At 37.2% G+C, this 23,013-nt stretch overlaps 2 long non-coding RNA genes across 2 annotated transcripts; both read right to left on the reverse strand.

Annotated features, from left to right (window-relative positions):
• Nucleotides 1–20,631: 20,631 nt before the first annotated feature.
• LOC147486072 (uncharacterized) lies at nt 20,632–21,385 on the reverse strand. Its single transcript, XR_015200815.1, has 4 exons — nt 21,370–21,385; nt 21,029–21,098; nt 20,851–20,946; nt 20,632–20,756 (listed from the first exon to the last, which is right to left on the reverse strand). It is a non-coding gene; the product is annotated as an uncharacterized LOC147486072 (long non-coding RNA).
• Nucleotides 21,386–21,398: 13 nt separating this feature from the next.
• LOC147486073 (uncharacterized) lies at nt 21,399–21,926 on the reverse strand. Its single transcript, XR_015200816.1, has 3 exons — nt 21,824–21,926; nt 21,571–21,735; nt 21,399–21,475 (listed from the first exon to the last, which is right to left on the reverse strand). It is a non-coding gene; the product is annotated as an uncharacterized LOC147486073 (long non-coding RNA).
• Between the last annotated feature and the right edge of the window lie 1,087 nt (nt 21,927–23,013).

A 23,013-nucleotide genomic window follows, 5' to 3' on the forward strand; every position in this document is an offset into this window, starting at 1 on the left:
AAAGGTGAAGAGTCGATGATCCATGATTAGTCAGTCGATTAGATGGTCCAAGTCAATCCTAGTCATATTAACTCTACTTATTATTCACATAATTGGTCTAAAAGTACGATTGTTAAGGAAGAACACACTAAGAAATAGAGGAATTTGATGTTGGGGAGATGAAACCGAACCAAATAATGGTCGCCTCGTGCCAAGATCTATTATCTAGGGATCAAGTTTCCGTAGTTCTTTTGAAAAATAATGTGGTATTTATATAGGTAGAGTAGAAAGTCCTTGTAGCTCAAGTAATCTTGTTGTTTGAGTAATTGTGATAGAATATAACTGTCAACTGATAATTATCTCTTTGATAAGAAATGAATCTTGACATAAATCAATGTACATTAGTGGCAAGCCATGTGGCTAAGGTTCACGCAACCACGAGTTAATGGGCTTTATTACATTGATCCATGGTATTGTAAATTGGGCTTTAGCCTTGTTGATTAAATGAATAAAATAGAGACCTCTACTAATAGACGTTTGCCACGTAGGTGGGGGTCAAAACACATACCGAACAGCATTTAAGACACCTATAGAAATGTCTCCTTACCACATTATTTTTGGAAAACCCTGTCATCTACCAACTGAACTTGAGCATCGTGCCCTTTGGGCCATCAAAAGCCTCAATTACAATATCAACGAGGTAGGCGAGAAGCGAAAACTGCAATTAAATGAGCTTGAGGAGATTCAGAGTGATGCTTATGATCTCTCGAAATCCTACAAAGCTAATATGAAAAGAGTGCATGACAAGTACATTTTGCGTAAGGATTTCAAAATTGGCCAAAAAGTTTTAGGGTAATTTTGACTTAACCCCCCACAGATGAGTAGCGGTTTGACTAAACCCCCCATTTTTAAAATCATTTGAGTTTGCCCCCCACTCCGTCAATTTTGTGTGTAACAGACGTTGGTATTTTAGCTATTGACCATTTTACCCTTATGAAATATTGCCCCCTACATTAACACGTTAAACCTAGCTTTGCGAAAACCCCCCAAACGTTGCCATTATTTAATTCTTCCACTCTCTCTCTCGTATTTTACATAATGGTCATTTTGCCTTTATGTTGGGTTTCCCGCCACATTAAAACGTAATACCCATTTGGGAAAACCACCCAAATATTGCCCTAATCTAACACACACACTCTCTCTCTCTCTCTATTTTCTCTCTCTCTCTCTCTCTCTTGATTCTCTCGATCTCTGTATGTGGAGATTGTTGGTAAGTCTCGTTCTCGTTTATATACATTTAATTTAGTTTTGTTTAAACAGATTACATTTATTCCTTCGCGGATCGGACCGGACCAACACGCATGAAAGATGATGGAATGTTCCTATCTATTGACTTGATGTCTAAACTCTAGTCCTCTTATGCCTCCATAGACCATGATAGAGTAGATCCAGTTGATGTGATTTATTCTTTGTTTTAATTAGGTTATAAAAATCAACTTGGTGAGTAAAAACTAATGGCCAGTGGACAAATAAATTCTAAAAATAATAATACAGGGACAAAATATTATATTGTCTAAATGCAAGTTAAAATGATGGAAAATCAGAGTTTCCTTTCGGTGGCATTATCTTCGGTTTTGGTGAACGAAGGCGCCCAACTATCATTTCCACGACCCGCCAAATGCAGCACATATATGAAGCTCCGGCATGTATGAGTTGATCTATCCTAAAATGTATGTGATGGTTACTACTTGCAAGTTCAGACCACTTCCATCTACCCTTTGGTCCGTGTTTCCAATCGTGCAATTAGGCATCTTCAGGTCACATTGCACACACACATGAATCTTATCAAATCGCATGCATGTATTGCCAAAGCTAGCATGTTAACAATTTAAATATCTTCTCTAGAAATAGCAAATAATATGAATAATTATGAAACAAGAGTAAACCAATCCATTCCTGAATGAGGATATATATCTTTAATGACTTAGTAATGTCTTGACACTCAATTAATCTTTTGTACAATGAATTAATGAAATGGCTATAGATGTTCAACAATAATGACAAACGAAGGCAACGATATACCAAATTGCCTTACCACCACCCCGTCAACTTAGATCACCACCACCCCCTCCTCAACTTAGACCACCACCGCCCCCCCCGTGCTTCAACTATACCGATATTCACGATCTACAAATGGCTTTGGAATGGCCAATGTCCGTTGTTCTAACAGAAAGTAAACTTGTGACTAATATCACTATGCTCCTCTAAAATTTACCATACATGGCCTTTGGCCTAATACAAATCTTACAAATGATAAAGGCGGAAGAATTTGATGTAACTAAGGTAACTTCGTGTTTTTTCTGCATGATATCCTAACCGTTTAAAACAGAAAGAGTAGCTAGATCCTAGATCAAACGCTTTAGATTGAAAGACACGTGGGAACTAAGAGTATGGGGACAACGAAAGTACCATTGACCAATTTCCTTTAGTTGACTTTTGCAATAATATTCTTTTTCCCCACGATTAAATTTATCTAACGAGAGGACAAGTTCAGTTCTCTCCTAAGTAATTCCAGTTTTGGGTTGGCGAGTCATCCACCCCAAACAACGCAACGCGATGGTGATGATGTTTGCCTTCTAGGGCTAATGAGGTTTTGCATCTTTGGGGCTATCAAAACTTCTCCTTCTAAAGTTATCGTGAAGGGGACTCAAGATCAAAGCGAGTTTCCAAATCACAGTGGCGACTTTTCAAAATCTGAAGTTATCGTCTCATCCACCCATAACCTTGGCGAACCAAGTATAAGTGGTATGTGACTTGAGTGGCTTCTCAATGCAAATAAAAATGTGCCCAATGAACAGAGATCTTTCAACAATTGTTACCAGGTATGTAGAGTTCATGTCCTCTTTACCACTTGCCAAGGGAAGTAGAAAGGTGTCAAGCTCCTCTTCAAGTTCCCCAATATGGGTTTGTCTGCTTTCATAGCATTTTTCTTGCGAGATATGGCTAGCTCTTTTTAACCTTGAAGCAGATTTCTGAGACTCTAGAAAACACAAAAGATCCTCTAGAATAAACTTGTATCTACTTCATTAATACCGGCATCTCTAATTCGAGCAACTTCGCCCAAAAATAAGCATTAAGGCAAGTATGAAAATCCTTTTCGATGCGGTGTGGCTTTGGTCCATTATGTAAAATCTGAGAGAGAGAGTGAAAGAATTAAATAATGGCAACGTTTGGGGGGTTTACGCAAAGCTAGGTTTAACGTGTTAATGTGGGGGGCAATATTTTATAAGGGTAAAATGGTCAATAGCTAAAATATCAACGTCTGTTACACACAAAATTGACGGAGTGGGGGGCAAACTCAAATGATTTTAAAAATGGGGGGTTTAGTCAAACCGCTACTCATCTGTGGGGGGTTAAGTCAAAATTACCCAAAGTTTTACTGTACAACTCCAGATTACACATTTTTCCTGGTAAATTGAAAACACGATGGTATGGTCCTTTCATTGTGTCAGTTGTGACCCATTATGGGGCAATCTCTTTGCTTAATCCACAAGATAACAATGAATTTCAAGTAAATGGACAACGCCTCAAACATTACCACGAATTATGCTCCCCAGATGTTGAACAGACTCTTTTTCAAGATCCAGTCTACATAGACTAGATGTTTCGTTTGGTGTACTCAATCTTGTTTCTATAGAGGGTACACTATTTTGGTAGCCGAGCCATCTTCTATTTTATGATCTCAAAAGTTCTTTGAAGTGTGTAGTTGCAAGCGCCGGAACCTTAGTCCACGAAAACTCTATTTCAAAACTGAGTATAAATGTCTTCTGCAACACGAGCAAACGTGCCTGTCGATAAAAGATGGGTACCTAAAATTTCACTTCCTTCCTTCTCTTCCCTTTTCTACTCTCTGCCTCGTGAGCTTCAGCTAATCATTTGGTGTAAGTCTCACTCATCACAAATAAGGAATGGTCGTAGTACTTTTGCTCGTAAACGACATGCGCAAAAGATGGGATGGTGTTTGCATTGTCAAACACCCTTCTGTCCAGGTCTTGACTTCCTATCCAATACTAGTCAGTTTAAGGTATACTTTTGTCTAACACCAGCTGTGCAAGATAATCTTCGTCGCCGCGCTGTTTCTCCCACGGGTTGGGAATCGTCTTGAGAATATGACATTAAAAGACTCACAAACGTCTTGAGAATCTGACATTAAAAGACTCGATTCGTCTTGAGGATCTGACGCTAAAAGACTCACCTTGTAGATACGCATATATTGTTGCCTTTTATAAACAAATTCCCCGTGCATTAAGTTGTGCACATAGAGATTCGTGTTCAACCTCGGATGTTGCATACTTGGAACAAAAACAGGCAATGGATTCTACCATACCAATCCCTAGAATTGGTTACTTTGAGTTCCCTTTGAGGCAGTTTGAGGATAGTCGTATGTAATAAGGGCAATATTATTAGATCGTAGCGTGCACGGTCCAGGATGGTACCGATCCCCGCTCTAACCCCATAATACATAGAGGTAAAGCCCGCGATCGGCGATTGGGTTCACTCCGAGTGACATGACGGTTGCCTATGAATTTAGATGTTGACTCTTACGGACATCCGGTGTTTTTCCGCGTAATCTCCCTTGTATATAAATAAAATACCCTCCTTTCTTTTCAAAACTCTTGTGACCTTTTCAGAATGACTCATATAATTGGATGGCATTTTGGATGGCATTTTTAGATGCCGATCATTTCGATATCTCATTCATCCAATTCGGAGTCCAAACAAGTCATGGGTAAGCGTTTAGATTTTTTAGGCTTAAATCGGGCTTTAGGCTTGATTTGGGCTTGGGAAATTTTTTTGGGCCCAACCAAATCTTGAATTCTTGGTCCATTTAAACCCGACAAACACGTGTCACCATTACACATTTCGTCTTCCCCAATATCCGGATCTTGTCCCCTCTCGATTCAGTCTCGCACGAGACAAGCCCACGTTATATCCAGGTCTCACACACGACTCCTACAGCTCCAAATCCAATTCCCTTCCGTTAGCAAGTCCCATTTCTCCCCCGCATCATAAATTAATAGCCAGCCTCTCCCTAAGAGCAGTAATGGCCGGAAATAAGCGAATTTGTGTGGAGAAAAATTTTGGAACTTTATTCGAAAATGGGATGTTTTCTCCATTCTTTGATAATGAAATTCACTCTAGAGGATGGGAGTACTTGTTATATGCTAATGGCGGGCTTTATTCTAAGGATTTAGTGATGAAATTCTACGACAATGGGAGCTTTAATGGCAACCATTTTTGGGTTACCATCGAGGGTGTGCGCCACGAAGTCACACCCGTTTTGATCTCCGGGATCACGGGCATTTCTCTAGTCGACCACGTGTTGACTCAGTAGCAGTCTGTGTACCCACGGACTTACGACCTAATGCTCGACACGCTAATAGAGGGCGAGTATAACATAGATGGGAAATCGCGGCGTATCGGCGGCTCGGTCTTGAGAAAACGGTGGTTGTGACTCAATGGCTGGGACTGAACGTCATTGGCACCTCGAAGCCCTCGGACATCAACAAGACTTTCCTCCACCTTCTCTGGATCCTCTAGGAGCAAAAGGGTAACTTCTGCATAGTTACCTTTCTTTTTGATATTATTATGCATGCCACCCTCAGGTCAGCCCCTCTTGCCGTTCTTGTAACGCAAGTTATGATTAATTTGGGTTTCCTGTCTGCCACCCCGCTACTCCCTATACCACTATATGAGAATATGCTTGTCTTTAAGAAATGCATACTAGCCCCTTGGGAACCCACATCACCAATGGCTACTGATCACGCTAACGTAGGCCCATCTCACCCACCCTACTTTGATGAGACTACTATGAGTAAGATGAGCCGCCCTATGGATTCCTTACGTGCTATGAACAGTGGCATGAGAGACATGTACACTCGCTAGGTATCGATGAAACATGCCTTGGGCGAATTTGACCACTTTCCCGCGAATTCACGGCATTGACGGCATGGGCTTAATTTCAGCAGGAAACGCGAGCTTCCATTAATGCATTTCAGGACCAAATGACTACTCACCAGAACAAGTTCTAGCGAATGTTCATGGCAAACCAGCATCAATTTCAAGCCCAGGTGTTGGATACTCTGGGTGATATCCAGGAGCAGTTAGCCTCCCACGGGGAGCTCGTCTGCCGCGGCGTCGCGGGACTCACGGTTCTTCTTACGCAACCGCGAGGATTCTCCCGGAGCCCCCGAGATTCTCCCCCGCAGCCCCCAAAAGGATTCTCGATTAAGCGATTTTATTTTCACCGTTCTTGTATATTAATTATGTCGGATATCTTATTTACGTGTTTGCATTTTTATTTTCGAACTTAGGATGTCTGTCAATTCCTACATTCTCCAAAATTTCTGCCTTGTTAAATAGTATATTAGTTATCTCTAATATTATATTATATAAGTAGAAACATATATAATAATATTAGTAATAAAAATATATAGCTATATAAAAATATATACATATATTTTTAACGGCACAATTAACGGCAAAATTTTACCGTAAACCAACATTTTGCAAAACGGTTAGAAAACGGTCATGAAATCGCATCTAAAAACGTTCAGAAAACGCGACTCAATTTTCTTCTATAAATTAGCTTAACACATTCTTCACATTTCACTCCTTTCATCTTCTCCCCTCTACACTTCTTATTCTAAAAATCGTTTTTAGATCGTTCCAAGTTTCAAGATTTATGAATGCACTAGAAAAGTTTGAGCAGCAGCATATTGAATATGCTACTCAAGTCTTCATGCTCGGTTATTTTATTATAGTAATGTTGTTAATGTGGCATATAGTTCTATCTAATATTTAGGTTTGTATTTTATTTCCGTATCATTATGATGTGTTTCCACACCTCTGTACGTTCTTACATCTTATTGTAATATTATATTTACATCTTCCTTTGCCTTCTACTTACGCTATTTATTTACGTCAAAAAAGAAAATGGCACTCCTTGTCACATGCCCCATTCTTCTCATCCACACTACATCAACGTTTGCGCCATATTTTAAAAGATACACGTGATCTAACTACCTTGTGACACCTCGATCTGTATTTTCTACATCTTCGGATTGGTGCCTATTTATAACAAGGATAGACACCTCTAAACACCAACTTCCCTTTTTCCGCTTAATTTTTTTCACCACTCCATCTTTAATGGCCCTCACTTGAATTTTCGTGCCCGAGCAAAATTTAATGGAAAATTTCCAAAACGGTCTTTTTCATCCATTTTTTGACACTTAAATTTTACGTCGAGGATGGTACTTTCTTTTACATCATAAGCAAGCATTTTTTTTCCCAGAGAATTGGTCATTTTGTTCTATAAACACGGTTATTTCCAAAACGGGCAATTATTTGTCCGTGCAAACGGATGCGAGCGTGAATTGACTATGGAAATTATCTCCGAGGTACTTCAAATTCCCATTACAAACCAAGGGGTACACCTTCAGGATTCACCATTCGACAATATCAGGTATCTGATGTCTGCAACTATCCTTCATGGCGAATACAACCGGAAAAACCGTGTTGTTTATCAGCGATCCTTACAAAATAACCAATTATCTATGATCCAATGGCTAACTTATAATGTGCTCGGCACGTCTAAGACTTCCGAAATAATAAAACCCCTCCTCCATCTACTCTGGGTCTTGCTGACTAACTGCAATGATTTTTGCATTATTAAATTTCTGCAGGCACGCTATCGCGTATTGCCGGGGAAAAAGCGACTCCTTTGCCAACCATTGTGACACTTATCATGATGTGTTGGGGTTTTTCTAGTACTTCTCCTAATACACCTCTCAGAACAGCTAACATTCTTACCATTCACTCAGTTTGTAGGAACGGTTTATGGAATCCCGACGTTGCAAAGAACCATGTCAATACAAAAACCGAAGAAGCTTGTTCCGTTGACAACATCTTCACTGAAAATGCATTAAGCAATGTATTTAATCCTATGGAAGGCCTTCGTTTAATTCAACAAGGACTGATGACATTATACAAACGTCAGAACATTACCATCACCAGTCTCCTTGAATTTCACGACCTACGGACAATACAGGAAGAGGAACAAGCACAATTCTTGCATAGTCACAACCTGTTCTCGGCAAATCACACTCTCATAATGGAGAACCACGCTGAGATTTACCAGACACAAAGTGAAATTATGCAACGAGCTGTTGCCAAGATTGACGGCATCGAAGATCTTATAAATGGATCCCTCTCACAAAAGGATCCTCGCCGTTACTTGGGCCCATAACACAATTTAAATTTTGCAATTTTATGTTCTTTGTCATTTTCTTTTTAGTTTTTAAATATAGTGCAATTTCCCTATGGTAATTTGTCTTTACTTAATTATTCTCATCATATTCTAATATTTGTTTATCTTTGTCTAGAAGGTGGCATCTTCTTCACACATCTTCTGCAATGGCAGCTCCAAAGATGATTCCAGAACAATTTTTCCATTCGTTGCTGAATTCTCCTGCATATGGACATCTTTTCAGAGACTTCATCACTCGAGTCGGTTGGAACTCCCTTATTATACACCCAGAGCAGACATATTCCCCAAGTTTAATTTGGCAACTTATTTTTACGATCATATAGAAGATATACCTGCTGTACAAGATTTCCCTTTGAACGGATTTACAATCCGTATTGGTAACACCCGACACTCTTTTTACGAGCCAACAATTGCTTTGGCTCTAGACCTTCCTCCTTTTCAGCTAGACATCCTCATCCAATACATGATAGAAAACAACTTTAACGACTATTCTTGGGAAAAATTTGTCGCCCGTTATGGCGATGGCCTTGCCCAGGTCAGTGAACGTGCCGAAGTTGGCCGATGGCCAGACTTTACTATTCCACTTGCCAATGTGACCATGAATGTTGGAACTGCTATGTTATTTATTCTTCTGAACATCATGAGGGATTGGCATTTTTCCACTGCATCAAAGTCAGCTTGTAAGACGTTCCATGCACTGGCCCAGCAACATACCGCCTTCGACATCACAGACCTAGTAATTGAGAACATTAAGAGGGCTCGGTCTTTTCGGCAGCACTATATCACCCTGCCAGTTACAGCATGCAGGATAGTGAGGACGTACTTCCCACAGTTTGCGGCCACTTTTAAGGATTGGGTAAAGGTCGACTCTATGTGTCTAACAAACAAGATAATTCATTCTTTGCGATTTCGGACATGGCGGTGCCCTGCAAGGTATCTAAAGAAAGTTCGTTCCTTCCCTCATGATGACAAAATGATAGCTCATCTAGACACTGCAAAGAAGATGAAGTGGAGCGAAGTCTGGAAAGCTATGATAGATTGGCGTGACGCAAAGGAATGACATTTCTACAGAGATGAAGCAAGGATGAACCATCCCCCAGTTCGTGGTTGGGGCAATGTGAGTTAATGCATGTACATATTTGTTTTACATTTTGATGTGAGATAAATAAATAACCTAACAGTGTGCTTTCACTTTTATGATTTATAATATATAGTGTGTTACAATAAATTTCTATAGAAGATGTCAGCTATATTTTTGCTCAAAGCCTCTCAGGTATACTCTTTTTTCCTCTTAACACTTTGAGGACCAAACGTCCATTTGTTTGGGGTGGTGAGAATCTTTAGCAAAAAAATTAAGCATGCATAGTTTACTTTATGTCTAAATAAACGTGTTTAGTGACAAATTCTTGTTTCCTTTTACGTGATGAAAAATATTTAGAAATCTCACCCTAGCATTAAATTAGGACTTGTTCTTAGAAACTTAATTTAATATTATGCAATAGTTTTACATCTTTTCATGGGCATTCATGCAGCGACTATCATTAAATGTACACAAGATGGTAAGTTTAAGGACCCACGGTTAGATAACTTAGTTTCTATATCATGTAAGAATCTAACCAAAAAGCCTCGAAATGTGTGATATGTGAGTAATAACACGGAGGAGTAGTTTTTCGAATAGAGAAGTTCACACACGCCTACTTACTTGATCACTACCCAAATCTGGCGAATTTAGGCCTTCTTTGGATCGATATAGCCAAAGTTCACACTGTAAAAAATTACCGCTAATTAAGCCCCACTAAACCTTTCATTAACCATTTCGTTTCACCAAAATTCATTACATCATGCCAATTTCTAAACAATTAAAAAAATGAATAATTGAAATATAAATATCTCAACCATCACTTGGTTCAATTGTCTAAAAACCCAGGCTATGACGGGGGGATACAACACATGTCAAAACCTAAAAGCCATGTCATAAAGGAAACAACTTAAATAACAAAATCCCAATTATATCCGCAACTTCTTTATTTAGATTACACCTTCCAAAAAAACATCAAACAAACTTTCCAAATAAAGTTCATCACTACCATGTCCTCATGCCATGAAAAAGGTAAACTATGTTATTACATCTTCCAACAAAGAAATCAAACCTAACAGAAAACTAACGGACCGCTCCAGGCACGAATCCCAATCACACGCCACGCCAGCGGTTCCACCACCTATGTTCCCAAAAACACACCCACGCTAAAACAAAACAAAGCAAACGTAGATTGACAAAATTGAATTTCTTTGGTATGAAAGACTAAAATACATATAAACATTTCAAATCCTTACTTATCCCACTAACACTTCAAATCTATCATCACCAAATCATTCTCACTTGGAAGGCAATTGGTTCGTTCTATCTCAAACGGCATAGTTTCTTCCCAAAGCAAAACTTCCATTTTATTAACTTCCATCTTATTAACTCATTCTAATAACTCGCGTTTTAATATCTAAATAAATGAATTACACTTACCGATCCGCCATTTGTATAAAGGGGGGGACGGCGTCCTGCATTGAAAATATTATTAAGTCCTACCCTCCCGAAAAGAAAGTTAGCAATTTTATATAATAATGCGGATATCCTATGGGTATTCCAATGCAAGCCCAAATACACTTCGCGTAATCAAATCAATTTCTCTTATCAATTAATCAAATTCTTTTCTTATACACATATTTCACAACCCATGTACGCTTAGGTTCATTCATACATTCAAGGAATACCCAACCCTACATTCCCCGCATACACTCGAGGAATACAACTAACCCGCAAGGCTTAATACCTTAGTTCCTCTACAGGGTAGTCCCAAACAATCCTGTCATTCACAAGACATTCAATCGAAATACGGGTCATTCACAAGACATTCAATGAATACCCCTATATAACGCTAACGGGCCATTTATGATACATTCAATAAATGCCCACCTAACATATGACATCAATAATCATAAAACTCAATTCCCAAGACTTGAGGCGGAGAGAGTTCTAAAAGAGCGTAAATTTATTTACGCGTTTTTGAAATTTATCAGTATATATTATTTCGCAGAACGTAGGAATGTCTTGATTCAATTATTTTTGGTTTACAGCGTTATTAATTTCATTGGATGTCTAAGTGTCAACGTTGTATATCATAAAATAATCGCGACAATCACATATTAGTTAATACACGCGTCACACATTATATATAGAAAGGTCTTAGCTTAAAGCCAAGCACGTTAATAGTCCTAGACTTATCCTATTAGACCGAATCAGAATTTAGGAAAAAGTCAAATTTTCGGGTCAACTGGTCAAAGTCAACCCTGGTCAAAGTCAACAGTCAACTCTGGTCAAAGTCAACAGTCAACTCTGGTCAACCCGGCCTAAACTCCAAAAACCCAAAACCTAAGGCCCATAGTCTAATCTAAAAGTCAAATTTTAAAGTCCAAAACCAAAAAGAGAATAGCCCACGATTTTGGCCCAAGCCCAAAATCGTTTTTGGGCACTGTTCATCTTCTTCTTCTCTAACTTCAAACAAACACTTCCGACCACCACACAGCCACCACCGGCCACCCATCAGTAAAACAAACCCCGCGGTTTGGTTCCTCACAAAAACCCCCACCTACCCATACCATAAAATCATAGTTCTGTCATACTGAAGAATTTCGACCGACGCCATTAAAGCCAATTCCAAGCTTTTTCTAAGCTCTAATAGCACCTAGTAATAGCACCCATCCAAATCACAGTTTGATAATTCACCACATACACCACACAACAACAAAACAGTTCGAATAGTTAATGGAGGATGGGCGTGCCGCCATTAATGGTTGCTTGGAGCTTTCCACAACACTCACAGCCCTCCCCACGAATCTACACTCAATCCCTCACGACAATCAATTCTCATACAACCCAAAACAACTACCATACAAATTCAATACCACCATAAAAGAGTTCAAACGAAATTCTAGGCGATTTCTGCTGTTGGGCATACGCCGCCATTAACAGCACACAAACCTTTACCAATACCCTTTCATAGTCTCGCAAATCCATATGATTTACATATTTATCAAGTCGACAGAAAACCACGAAGGAAGAAGATACAGAACAAACACACTAACTGGAAAACTAAGCTTTTCTTCGTACCATAAAACTGTAAAACTTTAAAACTCAAGGTGAGGTGAAATAGAACAAAAAAAGACTACTCACTGTTAAAATTGAACAGCCCGAACAGCTCCCCGAAATCGAAACCCCGTCGTCTACTGTCACGCGAACCGATTATCTTCCTCGTTCAAAACTCCTGTTTTTCTCTCAGTAAAACTCTCGCCTTTTTTTTTTCTAAACTCTGGTTTTTTGTTTTTCTCAAAAAACTCTACGTGAGAAACCCCTATTTTCCAGTTTTTTCAAACCTCTCCGAAAAACCCGGGTTTTTAAACCTATCTACTACTTACGGGCTTTTATCCTATCTACTTACTTACGGGCTTTTTCTAACAACTGGATATCCTAGTTTCTGTATTCTATTTACATTATTATTATTATTAGGAAAATAAACGAAATAAAATACGGGGTGTTATATTACCCATCTATTAACCACAAATAAATAAGCCTACCTAGACGATGAGTATGAGAAATAGGATGAAGTGCGAAAAAATGAAGAGAAAAACTTGTCACAAATCAAAATCGAGTTACATTGCTCGTAGAAAAGAAAAAGAAAAATAGAAATATGTTTCCAAAAATCAAAAGAAATATCAAAGTGAGAATTCCCCCCAAAATCAAATCAAAAGGGAATACAAAAGCTTGAAAAAGCTAAGTATGGAAACCTATGTTAGAAGCAGGAAAGAAAATAAAGATTTCTCTAGTATAAATATCTCGAAGACCTTATTCTGTCATACTTATCATTTTTTTGAATTTTCTATTCCATTTTTTTCTACACTACCTCCTAAGCCCGTAACACCTAATAAAGACCTATAGTTCAATTAGGAGTTGGATAGTGTGATAATAAGTAGTATTTATGACTTCTCGACCTCGACTCTTCTGATTGTCATTAAGTATGTGAGGAAACGTGTCACTACTAAAAAAAGGGCTTATAAGCTCAGCTAAAAGGTGAAATGTTAGAGTTTTTATCTCGGTTTTCTAGGAAAAAACAACCGAGGTAAAATCCACTGAGGTAATAGAGTTCTACAAAACCGAGATAATAAGCTACTAAATTATCTCAGAAGTCTGACATCTTATCTAAATATATTATCTCGGTTTTCTAAATAAAACCGATATTATATAGAATAAAACCGAGATAAATTGTTGATTGAAACCAATTAGTATAGAAGAAAACTGAGATGTTTTTTTTATTGAAACCGAGATAATATCAAAAAATAACCGTGATAAATTCTTTTGGAAAAGGAGATTGTTGGACAACCTTTTATCTCACCCTTTGTCATTTTTTGTTGGTATTGCTTATAACAATTAACCAGAAAATAAAAACCTGTCCCAAACCACCACATTCCCTTTCATATTCATAAACATCAACACCAATTAACAAAAGCAACCCAACATAAATAAATTCTTTGAAGAACTTATTTCATTAAGATAAGAAAGAACAATGTCGAACATGAACGTAACTTTCAAAAAGTACTAGGGATCAATCAATATAATTATTTATAGAAACTCAAATATTGTATCAATTACTATTCTTCGAACTATAATAAGACATTTTTTAACCTTTCTCTATATATGCAAAAGAGACATATGGTTCCCCGCTGAATTTCCTACTCAAAAAAAATTTGAGAATCCACAACTCCCAAGGTATATATTCACGCCGGTCATCACCGTGAAAAAGTTATAGGCTCCAAGACTCTCTTCATCAACTTTAGTAAGTGGAGACGAATATCCAAGATGGTCCCGATCCATAAGAGAAACATCATTTCTAACAAACTCATCCCCAGACTAACTTCCCAAAGAATGACCAATGTTTATGCTCAATCCAGTTCCATCATTGTACAAATGAGACTTATGCTAGAGGAGTCTTGATCAATCTTTCCTTTGAAAATATATCGACAGAAATCCCGAGGGAATCGGTCATTGATGTCAATAAGAATATCTCCACGCCAAGCGGCCGAGGACTCAACTTGAGGTGCATCTTTAGTGGAGGCCCCCGCCTCAAACGTAATTATTTGATTGCTCAAGAATCATTACTATGTGTGTCACCGGAAGCTATATATCTCACCCCAATGAAGCTCACGGTAGGATAGATGTAGGGTCCTCACATTGCTTAGAAGTTACTTCTAAGCAATAGAACCACACACAATAAGAGAGAATATAAACAAAAAGAAGAATGGCAAAAAAATGAAGGGGTTGAACAAGTATAAAAATGTTGCAATAGTGACCTTACCGTAAACTTTGGCAAACGTGTCCCGCTACTTACGAATCCCATCTTTCTTAAACCAATCGACCTTTAAGAGTGAAAAAAAACGCTAATAAATAGACGGCTTTTGTGCATTTAAAATAATATAATAGAGATAGGAATTGCGAAATAACATTTGTCTTCACGTGAGACGATGAGGCCCCATTGACTCTCACTTGACTTTAAGTCATAGTTCAAAGTCAACAATATAGTTCACTAATTGCAATTCTTGAGCCCATTTTAAAACGATCAACCTCCCACGTCGAACCTAAAAAGCCGTAAATAAAACTGGGATGTTTTCCATGAAAATAAGAACATCACTGTATACATTCCACCCAAAGTTTGGACAATTACCAAGAACCTCTTGCGCCTCCTTTGCACTACACGCAGACTGCGGACAAGGCCTCCCAACCAAATATACCTTCCTATAATCATATAATTGAACAACAACTTGAGTCCTAAGAAGGTAAGTTTAAAACCAATCAGTTGTTGCTATTAACAAATGAGAAGAATTACCGATAGAGCTTCGTTTGCAAAGAAGCCAAAACATGATCTGCAATATCTATTTTTGCTAGTTCTGTGGTTGGTCGTAGAAGAATGCGAGCGACATCAAGAGCTACATTACCATGAAAGTTGAAACAATTTATACATGAATGAGGCACACATACTATATAAGTAAGTTGGTCATTTAAACTGTAGCACTTATTTAAGACGACCAAAACAGTGCCACTTTAAGCACAAGGACAAAAAAATGAATTTTGTTCACAGACTAAACTGAACAGATATAATTCATGCTAATACTTCAAAGCATTTTTAAGGTGGGAAGAAATAACGAACACATTCCTTGCGAAGGACAAACTTGCATCAACATGAAAACTAAACATTACTTTAAAGGTTTGGAACTTATATAGTTATACTCCACTGCTCAAAAACATAAAGACTCACAGCTCACCAAAGGACCAACACAAAAAAATGATGTGGTCGCCAGGGGACTAAATATTCTAACTGATTTCAACTTATACACACATCCCCAACAATAACTATAAATAGTATCTAATATAATACTACTTATGCTTCCTTTACTTGTTTGACTAAAATTGAAAATAGAATAAAACTAGACAATACGACCAAGAATGATCGTTGTATCGGTGTTCTTCAAGTCGAGGTCCAAATTACTAAAGTCCGGGTGTCCATTATACCACCAAACAAACTCTCTAGCAGAGTAAATTCCCTCCAAATCCTGTAACCATACACGCCGAAACAATAAGAGCAGACAGAACATATATAAGGATGTTGATATTTAGCATGTAGGGAGCATACTTCTCCAGGAATGCCCACAACCCGGTCACTTTCTACACCATAAGCAAGCACCAACTGCTCTCAATTATGTATCATATCAGTCATACAGAATGTTATCAATTTGCTATCAATATGCATCACAACAAATTATCAAAAAGATGCCCAATATATAGCTGAGAGAGAGTAGACAACAAACTTGTATTACTGTATTGACTGTGTACATTTCCAAAGAAGTTGAATAAAGAAAAGAGCTTACAGCTTTGCCATTGACACTATCCCCTGCAAAACAGTGTCTGAAACCAAAATGCAAATAATACCTGAACAATAAGTGTCCCAATGGTGACTTGGCCATAGTACTTGCTACCAGAGGAGTAAAATAAGTGTCTCAACAGTAAGAGGAGTTGCTATTCATGTGTACTGGAACTTGTGGTGGACTCGTCAAAGGGATTACTCTTCATGATTCTAATTGTATTTCCGGGTTATTCACAGGGGACAGGGTTTGATGTCATAATAGTTTGTCCCTTTTGGGTCTAATTACCTTAGTATCTCACAAATGGAGTAGTGGGTCGGACCCTATATACTTCCACGTTCCACCCTTACTATACTTGTACGGTTCTACTTTTGATCAATAAATTTAGCATTACAGATAAAAAAAGAATTATCTAATAGTATGACCTGGGTGTTGGCAGGCAAACCTACAATGCCACAACACAGGTTCTCACAACTCTACTTCATGACCGAAGGCATTCTTAAGAAAGGAAGCCATCCTTTACCTTTAGTACAAAGTGCAAGAGGAAAAAAGAATGGAGCACTGATGACACTTGGTCAATATTTCAATTAAGCGTAATGGAAACGATAAAAGCGGGGAACATGATGCTTCAATTTGAATGGAAGCAAGAATAATTAGACGATAATAGCTACAAACCGAAATAAGTAACATTTAATTGTGTTTCAATACAAGAAAGCTCGTGATGGATTCACAAGGAGCTCACTACTTTATTACATTAGTTATTATCCCCTCCAATAAGAATTTGGTTATTAATGTTAAGTTGTTATATTGAAAGGATTTTCAAGACAATTGAGAGCTCTTTTATCCTATACTTCTGAGCTTCAAAAATCAATTGAAAATAGATTTATCTACAGTGACTCCAATATCATTTTTCTAGCACAGAGTGTACGTAGCTAGACAGAGAGCATAGCCTGTCGAGGAGGAAAAACTACAATGTTTGTTTTAATCATATAGACCACCTAAAGTAAATTATTAAGCACAAAGCACTTTGACAATGAACAAGGGAAACAATTGATCAAAGTTCCAATCAATTGTAACGGATCAGCATTGTTTAGATTGAAACTAGGTCTCAAATAAATCTATTACTTGATTACATTTCCAGATAAAGTTAAGCAATTACTGAAAGTGACAACCTATCTAGACTATTGGCAAGTGCCTGTTTTTCATGCCATTTAGATCAATGAAAAAAAATACCAATATCGCGATATCCATCAGGTTATCTGAAAACCAATTTAATCAGCAATACCAAACAAGGATCTTAACAAACATCAACCGAAAAGTATCACCAGTGGAACCCTACCCAACAGTGATAGAGTTCACAAGCTACCAGAGTCATTGGCATCTCTTCGAAAAATGCACAACTTTTAGGTATTGTTCTTAACTTCTTGCCATCCACCTAGGAGGTAAGAATAGCAAGATATAGAAACTAGTACTATGATATTTTCTCCATGACCATGCGGATCATAGACTCCCAATTCACCAAATTATGTTATGATATTTTCTCCATGACCAGATCACACAGCCTCCACCATTAACTCTAAGGAGGAACCATGTAAACTGCGATAACAAAAGGCCGGTAACAGTTTAAGATTTCCATATAATTAATTCATCCCATTAAACTGTTTAATTTCAGACAAAAAAACACTCAAACATAAAGCAGATGTGTATGATTACAATTAATCAGTACAAAGAAGATTAAAAATCAAAGTAACAAACACCTTGTGATTTCCTTGAGAAAAGAAAATGCACCCAAATCGAATAAACCATAATTATGAAACAGATTTTGTATTGAAAAAGAAATTACTTCAAAAAAAATAAGAGAGCATAATCAACCTGTTCCGCCATATTCTTAAAGGCTGACTGCTTACACAAGATGCTTGTGGCTCGTGAGAAGAAACTATTTCATCACTTTCTTCGGGAAAGTTGTAAGATGGAACTGCAAGATTGAGTAACAAAACAACTAATCAGAAACATAACACAACCATCCAATAATACTTAAAAGGAAAAGGCATATGGAATGTAACATTCTCCAACCGAGACGAACCTCGCGACGGAGGTACCCAGATAAATCCTCGTATCCAACTTCAATGTCTGAGCCATTATTACACCGAAGAACTAGTCTCTAGTCTTCTACATTAAACTCTTCTTCATCTTGAAGTTCTTGTTGTTCATCCTTATTTCGCTTCTATAACTCGTTCTTCCCGTATATCTCAGATATATTATTAATCATAGAAACATAATACCAACAAACAGGAATCATAATCATATTGTAACAATATCTTACAACTTGTTCGATGCCCTTTTCTTCTTTGGACCTCACGCCCCGATACTCCACGGCATGATTACAGGTTTTGCAAAAGGGGCACCTTACAAATGTTAAGTTATCCAAACAACAACACCAAAAAAGTAGTAATAATATATCTTATATACAGACAAGGAAGTGAGGAACAGAACGTACAACTAATTAACTGTCACACATCCTATTTACTATTTGTTGCTTGAAAAGCTAAATATAACATCACTAACAATGACAGTCATATGAGTTAGATAGTTCTAAATCGATCACAAGATTTAACAATTACTAATGAGTAGATAGAAGAAGTACTTATTGCATGTGATATTTTGGCAAATGCCCTTCCATTTCTTTGGAGGAACCCCCATACCAATATCATTGAAGCTCTCAAACTTTGGCCAGATTCCAGTGTCAATTAAACCGATAATTTTGTCGCTCTCGACCTCAGGTATTCTCTTCACAGTACTCGGCACCCAAAATCCCAAGATCTAGTAGTTTGAGTTTCAAGTGTTCTTCTTGCGAAAACTGAGATTACACCTTGTGTGCCTATAATTCATGTTGTTAAATACTGGCTAACATACTATAACAAATACTAAAGAGAGTATGAATCAAAACCCGTGTTTTCCAAAAGAATACATACCAAGTAGCTTTTTACTCTCTTGTTCTGTGAGCCAGGCTGCAAATCCATTGAAACTCTTTTTGTAGGTGTAAATTAAGGATTCTACTGGAGAGCTACTCCGATGATTCAACATATTACTGGACCCAAATCAAGACTTGCAATGTACTTTCATGAGTAGCATACACAATACAGATATGATAAGCCAAAAGAAAAGTAGTGTACCTTCACTGCCCAGCATAAGTGTTTAATGAAAAAAATGCTGATTGAAGAGAACTTTCATACTCAGATGATGATAATAGGATCAACTAATGAGCTAGTCTGGAAGCTTCCAAGCGCACAAAAAAGTAGGTACCTCCCACATTGCAATGGTGTACGTGGCCTGGAAGATTATTGAAAATATAAGAAGTCTTTTTTAAACCGTCATTTTCCAACAATAGGTAATCTGAGAACAGAAATACCTGATGTACCTAAGCCAAAAATTCTCATGGACCCAACACACGCACTTCAAATGCTATCAATATACAGGCCACATCTCATGCAAGGCGAGATCGAGGTTAAATTGACGACTTCCGTGCTCCAAGATCGGCTTGAACCATGCAAAGATAGGCAACACCTGAAAAGTTATGCATTAGTATACTGCTTCTAATACCAGTCTTTGTGAAGCAAAGAGTAAATTATTAGATTAGGAGGATGCTAGGACTACAACAACATACCTAAGAGGCTGAGACCTCTGCCTGTTTGGTAGTATAGTTCTAGTAGGGCTCCATGAAGGCTGAAGGGAGTAGAAGCCATATGGGGTGCGGCAAAGCGCTTTTTCTTCTTCCTTCACCGGCATAGCTTTCTTGTGCTTTTTTGCAGTCTTCCTCCAAGGAAACAAAAGAGAGAAGAAACTGAGCTGTATCAACATGCCATGTCCATGTAGTATAACGTCCAACAATTTCTTGACATTCCCGCATAGTTTGCATGGACATAGTATAGGATTTCCCTTACCAGATCACATTGATCATCAAAACAATTAATACAAGCAATACGGCATACATAAATTCCTTACAAGAATTTATTTACTAAGAAAAAAAAAGTCTTATATGTCTAATACTTAATAAAAGTAATAACTACGCCAAGTAATAAAAGTAATCACTAGCCAAAAGGTGATTTCAATAACATTTAACCTAAGAAAACTAATAGAATCTCCAAATCCTTGAAAGCTAGCTATCTCCGTAATCTTCTAACTGAAAGTGATGATCCAAAACCTACAAAGCCAAAATGAACACCTTAAAGAGTTTGACTTTATCATTTTTCCATAATAGGTTTGATTGTCGCAAGAAAACAAATGCATACTATTTAGCAAATAATTTCTAAAAAGAAAAACAATGTAAGAAAATACTCACCATGCACCAAAAAGTCTCGCCCCCCAAATGCCTTTAACCACTTCAAGTTGTACTCAATGAGAATTGTTGAATAAAGTCAAGTAGAACCGAACGAAGGTCTCTTATTTCATCTTTGGTATATGCTGCTATCTTCCCCAACTCTTGGATCTAAATTAGAGAAGGAAAGAAAACGTAACTAATATATTATAAGGCATTAATATTCTAATTTAATTATATGACAAAGAAGTATATATGTGTTTACCTTATTTGTTAAAGATTGAGAAGGATCCCTAAGAAAGTGTCTCATAAACATCATAACGTAGTAGGCACATTCTACACCTCCTGGTTGTTTTGGGCACTACACAAGACAAATAATAAGATTAGTCATACTTACTTGGAAGGAAAAAGTAATAAAAATATACGAATTTGCCTTTGTTTACCTTGACCACTTGCCAATTTGGTCCAGCCATCATTCTTTTCCCTCCAGCATAAGTGAAAGCTCTAATAGCACTATAGAAAAAGAAATTAAATTGGGTATACACATATTCATATAAGACCTTGCTGCAAACATTTTGAGATCCAAGCTCACATTGCATTCACTTCGGGCTAGGGCACACGATTAACACAACATATACTAAAGGAGGATGCTAGCGAAGAAGCATCATGTAAGACAATACGAAGTTTGAATATGTTTATAATAAAGTCGAGAACTTAAAGGGTTGGTATTTTAAAGGAAAAAGATTATAATCATACAAGAAAATACATGAAACACATAACTTACTTGTCAACAAGAACTTTTATTCGAATATTGAGTCGGATTTCCAGAAGAATCCAACCAGTAAACTTGTTGTGATGATATATCAATAACAATCAATACCCAATGCCTCCTACAATGAAATAAATAGATAATAATTAATCCATAATGTATAGGGTATAGTCATTTAAGTAATAAATATGATTAAGAGACAAACAAAACACTTACCCCAAATTGTAAGGAATCAATAGAATTTGATTCCGCCTTACATAACCTAATCTGTGTTGCAAATGCTGAATTTTCTCCCCATCATCATTCCCATAGTTTGTGAAGTTAGAAGGATTAGCAAATGTGTATCTTTCTTGAGAACTCATGAAACTCCCATAAAGATATCTAAAAAAATTAAAAATTAAAAATGTTACGATAATTGCATCTACTAATCAAATACAAATGTTTAAAGCAGCATGCAACTTTAGCTCACTTCATGTATGTAGTCATGCAGCTGACACTTAGCCAATCCATTCTGCAAATATCCAACAAATCAGATTTTTCAATGGAAAAATGGCCTAGCTCAATCTCTTCCCTAAAAGCTCCCTTTCTATAGGGATGACAATATTATCAGACGATTCCATCGTGTTGTCAAGCATATCGCCATATTCTCTGATACTACATTCCATCTCATCAAGTGTTTCCTCCTTTTCCTATGTGAAATAATCAAAATATTGACGGGCATAACATAGATATGGACTTATATCACTAACGCACTAGAAAAAAAAAAAAAAAAAAAAAACTATACAAAACAAATTTGAAATTGAAAACCCAAAGAAATTGAAGAGAATAAAAGGACAAGGGCACAAATTTAACTTGAATAAGCTAATTCACATGGATAGAACTTCACAACTTATTATTATAAACATCACCGCTAAATCTAGAAAGAAAAAAAATCAACGATACTTTCAAATCGATTGAAGTTTAAATAATCTAAAGTCCTCGCCAAAACTAGTTGCATCCGCAAAACCATTAGGTTATGAGGATGAAACTTAAGTTAAGTTAAGATCTTCAAAAAAGAAGTTTACAATGCAAAACACTAATATAATTGACACAAATGAAAATGTTAAAAGTGGTTGGAAACTTGTCAAGTATCTTCAACTTATAAACAAAGATGGGAGTCACAACAGATTTGTTTCCCGAATAAGCGCAAGATAAAACTCAATACTACCCAGAGGCACAACAACCCGAGTTTATACAAAATGAAATAACTTTTCCTCCTAGTCGTCCTAGAACCAATTTAGATTGTTCACCAAACTCTAATAATAATTAACGGCACATAGTGTTTGATTACCAATGTACTAGTTTTACTTATTTACTAGATTAACCTATCTAATGCTATGAGTGCGCGGTGTGAACATTTCCCCTGCCTTTCATTGGTACCTTCCTCTATGTGAATTTACTCTTTGTAATTTGGGAATGCTAGAAATGAGATTGTTCCTAGAAAACCAATTCTTCTTTATGCAAAAGTCTATAAATAACAATTAGTAAATATATGGGATTATGATCATATGAAATAAGCTAAATACCGTGGAGTACTAATTTCAAAGTTAGGCAATGCCTTCTTACTTTTTGCCACAACACCAAAATCTTTTATCTGCATGAGTATAGTAATAAATCTAA

This window comes from Coptis chinensis, chromosome 7, assembly GCF_015680905.1.
Source record: "Coptis chinensis isolate HL-2020 chromosome 7, ASM1568090v1, whole genome shotgun sequence".
NCBI lineage: Eukaryota > Viridiplantae > Streptophyta > Magnoliopsida > Ranunculales > Ranunculaceae > Coptis > Coptis chinensis.